Source organism: Nannobrachium achirus (genome assembly GCF_963921795.1).
Source record: "Nannobrachium achirus genome assembly, chromosome: 17".
Taxonomy (NCBI): Eukaryota; Metazoa; Chordata; class Actinopteri; order Myctophiformes; family Myctophidae; genus Nannobrachium; species Nannobrachium achirus.
The window spans coordinates 16158139-16169871 of NC_137824.1; positions in this window are offsets into that span (position 1 = coordinate 16158139).

Genomic DNA, 11733 nt, shown 5'->3' on the forward strand with positions numbered 1-11733 from the left:
CACTGTGCCTTAAAGGAACTCTAGAGTCCAATCAATGCAACTCACACACAACGGTATTGCTTTTTGCTTGATGCTCACACAAACACAACGGAGGAGCGACGACGCGGTTTATCTGTTTAAAAAAAAAAAAAAAGAAAAGAGAAACATCATTATTTGACACGTTTTCCCACGGATGAGAACAGAACTTAATAAAGCCATCACTTTGCAACCCCTAAGCACATTTTGAAGTGCCGGAAAACAGAAGACAAATCGTGTGACAATTAATTGGTTTTCTTGTAATCAATATGATCATGTTACCTTTCCACCCTCAGCTGCCAGGTTTTCCAGCGGTGTTATGTGATACGTTTTATTGGATCTGTGACTGCGGAGCACTTGTCAAGATACGGGTGGTTGAGATGATCGCTGCGCGTTTGCGTTTTTTGTGGGTAAACGCGCAGCGACCAACGTTTACTTTCGGTGCCGTTGGCAACAGATTTGTGGTTTGTTTCATAGGCTGAGTGATATTGCTCTGTCTGTTTGTTGATATGTCATTATTTAGCTAGAATAAAATAACCTTGAGGGTGTTGTTGGTGCTCTCAACTCCGGGGCTGCTGCCACTGTCTTACAGTGTGTCTTCTAGCGGCGAAGGAGAGGAGATTACCACACGTTGCGTTGAGGCTTTTAAAAAAACAAATCGCCTTCCACTAGTCCAGCGATTAACAACCTGTGGGCCGGGGCCCTCTGGTGGGCTGTGAGGATATTGCAAGTGCCCCCCCCCAAAAAAAAACATCACTGACATTTTATTGATAATATGACATGAATATTAAAAATAAAACAAATCCCACCCAGTGGGAGTGAGCGGTGCCTTAGCCTATGCCCAAACCACAGTACACAGTATCACTTCCAAGGCTGCTCAACAGCGCCACTTGAAGGTTGGTCAACCAGTGGTATTGCAGCTGTTGAGGCCGTACTGACGAGGCCAGACAGACGGACATACATACACACACGGTTAGTTGTTGGAGCGGTTGGCACCGCTCAAGAAACCCTGGTATTTCTTGCTTAAAAAAAACCTTGACAAATGTGTTTTCATTGTGAAACGGAAATGAAAATATATGCCTATCTTAGTTTCATTGATCCAAGTTGGATCAATGGAACTTAAAATAAACAGGCTCTGAACGTGCACACAGCATTCTCTTTTCTTTTTCTTCTTTTTTTCCCCCCTTTTTTCAAGTGGGCCCTGCTCCAGAACAGGTTGGAAAGCGCTGCACTAGTCCAATACTGCCAGGAGTTTGTTTTGTATGAAAGAGGGAGAAGTATCTGCGCTGAGAGTGTTCGTGTATGGTTGAGAATGAAGAAGTCTGAAGAGGAGAAAAAAAAAGAAGTCTATAACAAAAGAGTTTGTGACATTTGTAGGAGCACTAACACGAAAGTGATTTTTCTCTTGAGATGTTTGTCCCTGAAATTGGAATCATTCAAGTCTTCTGTACATGAAAAATGAAAACCAAACCAAGAAGAGTAATTCAAATGTAGAAGAACTGCAATCCAATTAAAAAAGGATAACAGTAATGGCTTTTAAACTAGTAGTATTTTGGATTACCTTAACGTTTTTAGTTATTTTCAATTTCTTTTGTTGTTTAAAAATTGCACATTTTACAACAAGCTGTGGTTTTTTGCGTTCAATTTGATTTAGTTTTACGCGCATAATAGTGTTTGGTGAATTTACTTAGTAAATCAAAATCGAGAAAAAAAAATTATATATGTACAATGACAAATAGATTTATACAAGGTTATAACAGGAAGTGTCCTGGAGCTTAGCACATTTCCATATTGCTGTATTTTTTTTCTTTTCTTTTTTTTCTGTTCCTTCAAAAGACTGTGAATCCATAGGATTTAGGACGACAATTATTTAATCACCTAAAGCTATGGAAAGATAGTTTTATAGAAAACCTACACTGATGAAGGGGAAGGGGATCATAGCAAATGAAGCAAACAATTGTAAAAAAAAAAAGAACAAAAAAACAATAATACATAAAAAAAATTAACTGTGTACATTTAGTCAAATGAGATTTATTTATACGACGGTTACGCAACTGAGAGATTGGTTTCCCAGTTTGTCCTTTTTCTTTTTTTTCTTTTTTTTTTTTTTAAAGAAATTGCATGTAAAATCAGTGATGCTTGATAAACTCTACTCTGCTACTCACACCAGATGTTAGGTTCAAATTAGAGACCCCCAACCCCCAGCCATTCTTTAGTAACACCCCCAACCCTCAAGCCCCCAGGCCCCCCCCACCACCACCCTTTTTGTTGTAAAAACCTCACTTCTGCAAAAAGACAAAATATTTGCCAAGCATCTTTTAGTGGGTTCAAAAGAGCAAAGGAAATGCATGCATAATTTACTGAACCTCGTTAATGAGGCACTGTACAGACAATTTTAATACATTTTTGTAAATAAAGTGTACAGAAAAATGACTTGCGTCTTGTGTGTGACACTGTGTGCGTTGTCTTTCTCTCGGAATGTGCTGATAATGTGCCTCGTTCCTGCATGGGCCTTGCCCTTTTCTCATCTGCGAAGAGGAGAAAAGCCTGCCAACGGCTTAATGCAGTGTCTATAGGACGTTAATTATGTTGTATGTAATTCAGCGGTGTCCTAACTCTTCATACTTTGTCATTCTTCGTACCTTTGGACCATAACAAAGTCTCATTACTACAATTGTGTTTAAAGGATCACCTCACTTCTGGGACAACCAGATCTTTATACGGTAGTTGTTTGGGACACGATCAACACAATCCTGAGTTATTTCTTTGTGTTCAATCTGTGTTTTTAGATATTTTAGTATTTAAGCATGATGATGCATTTTGCATCATATGACCAGTTGTTGCATGCTGAAATACTAAAATACCGGTATCTCAAAACACAGATTGAACACAAAAAATAACTCAGGATTGTGTTGATCTTGTCCCAAAAAACTATAAAATAAGATCTGGTTGTCCCAGAGGTGAGGTGGTCCTTTAACTACAGAGCAATATCAATAGCCTTTATGTTGGTAGTGTAGCCAAATGTAAGCCACTCATCTGTGCTGTGAAAACAGAAAAACAATTCATCCTTTTTTCACATGCATGCACTGTAAAGTGCATGCATGTTAAAAATCACACCCGTGTGAACTGATCGGTGGTTGTGTGTGTGTGTGCGCGCGTGCGTGTGTGTGTGTGTGCGTGCGTGTGTGTGTGTGTGTGAGAGAGAGAGAGATAGAATATTGCAGTTGATGCTCAGACTAGACTCAAGAGTACCCTCTCTGGTCACTGAGTGGTAGTTCAGGCTACATACACACATACATACATACATACATACATACACGGATACACACACGGCCATGCTATGGAGCGGTCTACCACCGCTCAAAAAAGGCTGAATAAATTGCCTTTTGTTCGAATGGCACTGAAGCCAGATCAAAAAACCAGTGAAAAAAGCCTCTACAATTTACCAAAGTAAACTAAAGTAAAGCGTTTCTTTCACGTCTTGAGAATGAAACATGAGGAACAAGCAGTTAAGAATCCTTACAAATTGTACTGAGAAATAGCCCAGGTTAATTTCAAAACACAAAAATGTCACTGTATGGATTTCACATGGCTATGGCTATGGCCATAATACATGAAGAATGAAGCTGTGGGCCATTTAAAATGTGCCCTTGTGCCGGACATGCCTGATGTCCTCCAGAAACTGTAATTGTCTCCACCAGCCGAAGGCAGGGGGAGAGTATGTTTTCGCCCCTGTCCGTGCGTCGGTGCGTCCGTCCGTCCGTCCTCCGAGTTTGTTAACAGCTAATCTCCGGCGCCGTTGGCCCGGTCGCTGCCAAAATGAGCGCACACACTCCCTGGATGCCAATTCAGAACCTCTGCCCCACATTTTTCAAATGGCCCTATTCTAGCGCCACCATGAGGCCGATGTTTGCAAAACACATTTCTGTACACTATTTTCTCCAAAAATCACGCAAATCGGTAGACAGTATCTCTACAGTCATGTGATCGACACGGATCTGTCTGATTGTCCATATTCCATCCTGATTGGCTGATATTGGCTTTCAAAGTTTGTACGATTGGTCCATTTTGGACAAAATGCCTCAAATCACAAACGCAGAGTGCAATTAACATGAAATCCGAGGAAGGCCGAGGAAGAAATGCCACTTCACATTTTTGAAATCAGCCTCATGGTGGCGCTATAACAGGCCGATTTGTGGTTTTACCTCTAACTCCACCGATCAGTTTCAAACTTTGTAAGCGCACTCCCTGGTTGCCAATTCAGAACCTCTGCCCCACATTTTTCACATGGGCCTGTTCTAGCACCACCAGGAGGACAAAATGCCTCAAATCACAAACGCAGAGTGTAATTAACATGAAATCGCGCACACACGTTCCCACTAGGCAGAGGAAGAAATGCCACTTCACATTTTTGAAATCAGCCTCATGGTGGCGCTATAACAGGCCGATTCGTGGTTTTACCTCTAACTCCACCGATCAGTTTCAAACTTTGTAAGCGCACTCCCTGGTTGCCAATTCAGAACCTCTGCCCCACATTTTTCACATGGGCCTGTTCTAGCGCCACCAGGAGGACAATGTGTGCGAATTTGTAAGTTTGGTCCGTTTTGGACAAAATGACTCAAATCACAAACGCAGAGTGCAATTAACATGAACATTCGCAAAAGGCCAAGGAAGAAATTACACTACAAAATGTTCAAATCAGCCTCATGGTGGCGCCATGAAAGGTCTAAGATTGGTGAAGAACACATGCCACCCTTTTTACATTTGCCTATTATAGCACCACAAAAAACACGTGGCCTGGTGGAGACATGTGCTTGGAAGAGCACTTCTTCTAGTTTTGACTGTAGCTTATAAGATCTATCCATCTATTTCCAGCCTGCATTACTGCCATAGGGGATACGACGAAGCAGGGACGTGCTGGGCCCCTGATTCAGCCCGGGAAAAAGAGTTGGAGAGGCCCTCATTGCGCGCTAAAGAGAGATCTCTCTCTCTCTCCATAGCGCTGCTGCTGCTCAAAGATTTGCCATTTCAGATCATGACAAGCCAGTGGGCCAATTACATGAGTTATGTTTCGTCATTGTCAGTGGAAACCTTGTATGTCCAAAACCATTTGTTTTGTATTTATCATTTTAAAAATGATTTAAACTAGTGAAAACAGCCGATCTACAAGCACACAACGCCTCGCACCGCGAGGCGTAGTGTGCTTGTAGATCTGCTGTTTTCACTACTTTTGTGCAACGGCCTTGTATGATGAAGCAGGGCTTTGCTTTGCGAAAACATTTATACAACTTGAAACTTGGAGATACAAGGTTTCTGCCCGACAGTGACGATTTACTTTGTTGGCCAACGCCTCGCACCGCGAGGCGTAGTGTGCTTGTAGATCTGCTGTTTTCACTACTTTTGTGCAACGGCCTTGTATGATGAAGCAGGGCTTTGCTTTGCGAAAACATTTATACAACTTGAAACTTGGAGATACAAGGTTTCTGCCCGACAGTGACGATTTACTTTGTTGGCCGCCCAGCCCCCAAAATGGAACGAAGGACGACATTTTATTTTGATTTTTTTTCCTAATGGCCGGCCTGGACCGGCTGGGAATGAACCGGCCGTTCAGGAGTTGTCCCGCTTTTCCCAATGGCCAGCACGTCCCTGTGACGAAGTTTAAATGTACCACGCTTACGACCGGTACATTGCTGAATTGGTTGAATAGGAGTCAATTACAGTTGCACATCTTGGCGAAAAGCTACTTGGTTGTTATCTAAAGGAAACACACACACACATAGCTAACAGTCTAAAGGTTGAGTATTGACCTGCCAGTCAATGGAAGAAGTGGTGTGTGTGTGTGTGTGTGTGTGTGTGTGTGTGTGTGTGTGTGTGTGTGTGTGTGTGTGTGTGTGTGTGTGTGTGTGTGTGTGTGTGTGTGTGTGTGTGTGTGTGTGTGTGTGTGTGTGTGTGTGTGTGTGTGTGTGTGTGTGTGTGTGTGTGTGTGTGTGTGTGTGTGTGTGTGTGAGATCAATAGAAAGAACCATCTGCTGCACTCACTCTCTCTTGTTCTTCCATCAACTGACCGAGGGGTGCAATGACATCTTCATTTGGCATCTTAATGTCTTTCTCCCCCCTCTCTCTATCTCTAACTCCCCCTTTCTCTTGCCCCCAGTCCTCCCTCCCTCTCTCCATGTTTTCTTGTTCATTGTATGATTTTCTTCAACATTTTCAGTCCAAGGACCCCTTAGTCGAGAGACAGATGAAGCAGGGACCCCCACAAACTTTTCATATTCCATATAGGTTCATTGTTTGACAGCACAATCATCAGTGTATTTTGGATTCATGTTAATGTGTGTTTTCAAATATCTAACCACTTGAACGGTCAGTAATGAATAAACTTTACCTTTCACTCTGTACTTAGTCTGCTCTTTTTCCCCTCTACACCAAACAACTTTGCTGAAAATAGCCGAGCTTGTGGATCTGCTATTTTTGTCTAAAGTTATCAGAATATGGACGCTAGGGTTCAATTGGTTAATATAAAAAGTGGAGTTTCTATCACACAAATAATTGGATGACCCCCTAGGGGTCCCGGACCCCCTGTTGAAGACCCTTGATTTAGTTTAATATATATATATACTTCATTAAAACATTTCTATAAGGATTTGTTCCCCTAGCGTATAATTTAAATGTGAATTGAATGTCTATGCATTATAAACATATATGTGATCATATTGTATAGTTGTAATACAGTAATAACGATTTGTATTGTATATTATAATATCTTACAATGCATTATATTGTGATTATTGTGACCGTCAGGTCGCAGTTACTATCAAAACCTCCACCGGCTGTCAGTCTGATCTGTCTGTTGTATTGCACACACACTCCTTGGCTGCCAAACCACAACCTCCGCCCCTCATTTCTCACATGGCCCTCTTCTAGCGCCACCATGAGGCCGATTCTTGCAAAACACATTTTTGGACACTGCTCCTACAGATTTTGCCCTAAAATCACGCAAAGCGGTACACAGTATCTCTAAAGTCATGTCATCAACATGGATCTGTCCCATTTCCCATATTCCCTCCTGATTGGCTACCATTGCCTTCTAAAGTTTGTGTATGCGACATGGCGGTCGCTTATGTCCCGATTAGGGAGTCTTACTGGTAAGACACTATACAGTACTTACTTTCCTGAAGATGTGGGTGGAAACTTTTGGTGTTTTGTTCTTGCATACTAGGTTGTTTTACAATGTAGTCACTTCACTTGCTGCATAAATGGGATTATAATACATTATAATAGTACAACTATGAGAATTATAATACACTATGAGGGGGGAGAACAGACGGTGGAATTCCCATTTCCTGTTCATTTCGCCACAGCTTCGTTTGATTGCAGCACATTTGAACATGAAACACATGCAGTACCGAATGACACTTCACACGTTTCATACGAAGCTGTCTGAAGATGAACTGCTAAAGCAAGGGTCTTCAACAGGGGGTCTGGGACCCCTAGGGGGTCCTCCAAATCTTTGTGTGATAGAAACCTTTTTTTCTCCTTTTTTATATTAACCACTTGAACCCCATGTTTCATACGAAGCTATCTGAAGATGAACTTCTACAGCAAGGGTCTTCAACAGGGGGTCCGGGACCCCTAGGGCGTCCTCAGAGTTACTAGGGGGTCCTCCAAATCTTTGTGTGATAGAAAAAATGTTTCTCCTTTAGCCAAAACTTTAGCCAAAAATTACAGATCTAAATTACAAGCTCACAACGCCACACAGCTTGTAGATCGGCTATTTTCGGCAAAGAGCTTTGGTGTAGAGGGGAAAAAAGATCAGACCAAGTACAAAGTGAAAGGTCAAGTTTATTAAGTATTGACAGTTCAATAGTTAAATATCTGAAAGCACAAATTGACATGAATCCAAAATACACTGATGATTGAGCTGTCAAACAATGACACTATATGGAATCTATGAAAAGGTTTTGGGGGTCCCTGCTTCATCTCTCTCTCAACCAAGGGGTCCTTGGCCTGAAGACGTCGAAGACCCCTGTGCTACAGGGAATGGGTATATGCCCATTGCCATGCACCTTCTGAGATCCTTGGCAACAGTAATGCACAGAGCCTCTTGTGAAGTATTATCATGACGCTTGACCTTGTGTGTCATTTATGGGTGCTAATTGCATTATGAGTGTGTATAACTGTAATTATACAGTGGCTTGTATCAGAGGAGATGGCCGTCAGGAAGATGAGACCGTAGCCGCATTAGACGGTCAATGTCATTCACCCCAGGGATCCCTGCCGGCAAGCTTACTGGAACGGACAACAATGTGTCACACCTCCACACGTTTGTCTCGACGAGCTATACAACATACTAAAAGATGGGCACTATCGGGGGGTTACGACATACTATAGTCTTTTGTCTTTTTTGGGGTTTTGAAGTCAATCGGGAAAAAAAATAATTAAACTCATATCCACACGTTCGTCTTGGCGAGCTATATTCACGTTATTCCTGGCCCCGCCCCCGGCTTCCTGTTCATATCCTGAAAGAGGCGGAGGCTGAAAAAGCTGGCCTGAAAAACATCATTTGGTTTCCTGTTGTCCTTGCATTAAAGTGTCAGTAGTTGGCACTCTGGGCTCTGTATGTACCTGGGTTGCCATGTCTGCTTATAAGACATTTGTGTCTTTTAAAAAAAGACACAAAAAGAAAATAGTATAGTTGCTTATTGGGCTTACTTTCTAATATTTTTTAAACCAGTGGTTCCCAAATCTTTTCATATCAAGGACCCCAGATTAACATATCTGTCCACAGTCGCAGACCCCTATCTGAAAATATGTGGTGCCAGGGACCTCCACACAGATTTATGTTGTTAAAATGTTTCAAAAATATTCAAATGTCTTTTCCCCCCCTCAATATGTTTTAAATAGCAAATATACAAGCTCACAATGTGCCGCAATTTGACACATTGTGAGCTTGCTGATCTGCTATTTTCAATTGTAAAAGTAGTATAGCCTAGTTGCTTCTGTTGGGCTTATTTCTTTGGCAAAATCGGGCAACAGACAATTCCGTGTCACTTCCTTACTTGGGAGGAAGTTAAAAGATGTTTTTTGAAGCAGCACACAGAGAAAAACTCTCTAGCGCCCTCTGTAAAAGAAAATGGCAGCCTCCATAGAGAGGGCCAGGAATATGGTGAATAGAACATACTAAAAGATGTGCGCTTAAAACCTATTGGTTTCCATGTTATTGCACTTTGAACAATCTAGTGTTAGATTTAGAATCAAGGAGAAAGTAGCAAAAAAATGCTAAAAAGTTAGGGTTCCAGGGGTCGCACTATACAACATACCAAAAGATGGGCACAATCGGAAAATGAACTTGACTTTAAAATCTATGTTTTGACGTCATACTATGGCAATATCTCTGTGTTCATGAACTGGTACTGTCCTGTCTAAATAAACAAATAAAGTAAAGTAAGTAAGCATTACAATGCATTCATACATGAAATGCTTTCTAATGTGTTGTGATTATTGTTGTAAAACATTGAGTATTTATGAATGCATACTGTAACTACAATAATAGTGCCATAGGCACATTATAATGCATCACAAGTATGTTTACAATTAATTATAGACTTAAAAAAGGCTAAATCTCGAAATCAATTTGATTAAATTGATTTAAAGATATAGCCGATCTACAAGCTCACAACGCTTCACTTTGTGAGGCGTTGTGAGTTTGTAGATCTGCTACTTTCTTATATTATTTGACAATTTGGCCAATGTTTGACCAGTCCGCCTATGTTGATTACTTTTGATGCAATAATGGCCCTTTACTTTTCTTTCTTTTTGGGGTAATATAAAGGTCCTTAAATTGTCTCTTGACAGTCATCTGGGTACGCCCAAAATAAAAATCATGACCCACAGGTTGAGAACCCCTGCTCTAGGGCGTCAATTGGGTATGGCAGGGGTATGCAGCTGCCATACCCTGGGTCCAGAGGGGAAAATAAAAGTTACTTTTAAATATGAATCCATGAATGTCTCTTTGTCTATCTGCGCTGGTTATTATGTTGTTAAATTACAGTAAAATAACTACAAATGCAAAATGTAACATAATGGTCACTTTGACAAGGTATTATAATTATATTCTCCACACTTGTGGAGACAAAATGGTATATTCCCAGGTTCCGCAGGTCAGCTGCACAGGTGCAATGCATTATTGTTAATTGTGGCACGTTTACTAACATGCTAGCTGCACTTGAAAAACCATTCCAGGCTGCCATATCCAGCCCAAGAAACCGTAGAAAAGTTTTTTTCATTTTTCCAGACATTGTGAAAATAGCCAATCTATATGCTCACAACGCCTCGCAGCGCGAGGCGTTGTGAGCATATAGATCTGCTATTTTCACAATAGAACCGTGTTATCCAAAATGTAATGCCTCTTTTCCATGAGGACTCCCATCTTTGCCATATACTCTAGCTTTTGCTGAACTGACGCCACTGATTGGCATCTGACTCCAATAACATGTGGCAGTGGTTGGTCTCTACATGATGCTCCGTGACACATTCACAAAGCATTAACATCCACCAACGGCTGACAAACGTCAGCAGACACAGCCACTATGTGGCCTCTATAACACGCAGCAGAGCCAGAGCTCTCGTATTAGAAGCACATTTTCAGTGAGCAGTGTTTTCACAGGGATTTGCTAAAGTAAATATTGGGGCAGAAGGAGCAGCTGATCAAATATGTATAAAAAGAAACCCTTTATTTGCCTGCCATGCTAACTTTCATAAAAAAGGGATTCTCGATAGATTATTCAGACAATCTGTTATTGTACTGAAGTGGTATTGTGCGTGCAGCGTGAATTCCCTGTTGCAGAGGACCTCAAATAACAAACACATAGGGGTGTAGCGATATAGTAACTGCAACGAAATATTGTTTTTAACTTAAAAAAATCGAAGTATATCGAAATGAAAACAGCTAAAATCGAATCGGCAGTGCAAAGAATCGATTGTATCGATGCTACCTACTTGTGCATTGTATTTAGCATTTTTAAGAAGAAAATTTTTAAAGGAGGGGTTTAATTACTTTTCCTTTCCATATAGCTACACTGGTCTATCGATAAATGTGTGTGATCTCTGGGTTCATCTCAAGGCGCAGGTTTGTCAATATACAATGTCCATGTATTTGGCAGATAATTACAGTGTTTACTTATTTATATCCATAATACTACATGTATTATGGAAGAACCGGCACTATCCACCACACCTTTCACACAGATTTAATTTCTTATATCGATTTTAAATCATTGAATCGAATCGTAGCGGCATGAATTAACCAATATCGTCCATGTATCGTATCGTCAACGACAACCATGTATCGTGATATGTATCGAATCGCTATTGAAACGTATCGTTACACCCCTACAAACAGACATGGCAGAAGACCAGTCAAATGTTCTTTTTTTTCCCCCCTTCCGGATCCCGACGTTATGATTCAGAATGTATTCAGTGCGCCAGCACTGTGGCACAAGACTCCACACTACAAACAGAATCCACGCATCCCATTTTTGTCAGCGCCTCAAAAGAATATTGTTTTTTTTTTTGTTGTTCTTGCTTTGCTCCACTGCCTCTTTGCTGTTTTCTTTTTCCTTTTTCTTTCTTTGTGTGTCTTTTGTTATGCCTGGACTGTTTTCAAACGGCAACAAGACAGCGTATGGAGAAAGAGAGAGAGAGAGAGAGAGCACTGCA